The sequence below is a fragment of the Penaeus monodon genome, chromosome 30, assembly GCF_015228065.2.
Source record: "Penaeus monodon isolate SGIC_2016 chromosome 30, NSTDA_Pmon_1, whole genome shotgun sequence".
NCBI classification, from domain to species: domain Eukaryota; kingdom Metazoa; phylum Arthropoda; class Malacostraca; order Decapoda; family Penaeidae; genus Penaeus; species Penaeus monodon.
In genome coordinates this window covers 23,630,963-23,631,939 of record NC_051415.1, presented here as the reverse complement: position 1 = coordinate 23,631,939, position 977 = coordinate 23,630,963, and positions in this window count along the sequence as shown.

Sequence of the window (977 nt, the reverse complement as noted above, 5' to 3'; positions counted from 1 at the left end):
ATATAAGCGCTGAGAATAGCATACTATCGACCTCAGTATTCGGCTTCCGAAAAAAATCGCTGGAAACTGCGATCTTTAAATTTATAAATGACATTCATCAAACAATCAACGGTAATCATTACATTGTAACCGTTTGCCTCGATCTTTTAAAACTCACGATTAGTTTTCTCGATTTCCCCCTTTTCAAACTCAATACGATGGAATCAAGTGAGGAACTCATGGGTGGTTTCAGTCTTACCTAATAAGCGACAGTTTTTAACCTACTAGTAATCAGTAACTTATCATAAGACAATTAGAAGGATAGTGTTGGAGTCTGGCATTATTTGTATTACAGGTAAATGCCATCGTAAGGACAAGCATACAGTTTAAATTAATCATGTCAGCCAGGAACTTATCACAGTTAGTAGTAATTAACCATAAATAGATTAACCTACAAAATTCACACGTAAAATATCTCTCCTGCGCTCACCCACGCGGAAACCTATTCCTGAGATTAAATCGGGTCAAATTACATGATATTACATACTGATGAAAAAATCTAACAAAAAATAAGTAGACAATGTAAACTTTAACAATAGCAAGAGCCACCTTTAACAATTGAGGCACGAAAACATGGTATTTTCCCCAATTTATCAGCATATTCCCTAATGCAGTATAATTTAGAAATCCACTCGAAAAAAATACAGCAAAACACACTTAGTAACAGTAATCAGTTCCCTCGCAATAAGAATGAAATGCTCACAATCTACGACCTCCAGATGTTCTCTAATCAAATGCTTACCAATATTATATTGATATACTATGTAATAAAAAAAAATAAACAGCTCTCGGTAAGAACATATTTCATGTTTGGACCAACTTTACATATCTTGTACGAAATTATACATTTCTATCACTCTTACTTGTAATAAAAACCCATTGTCAGGTATCTCAAAGAGTGGACGACGAGCAGGCTGTTTATGGGGAAAATTCTCTTC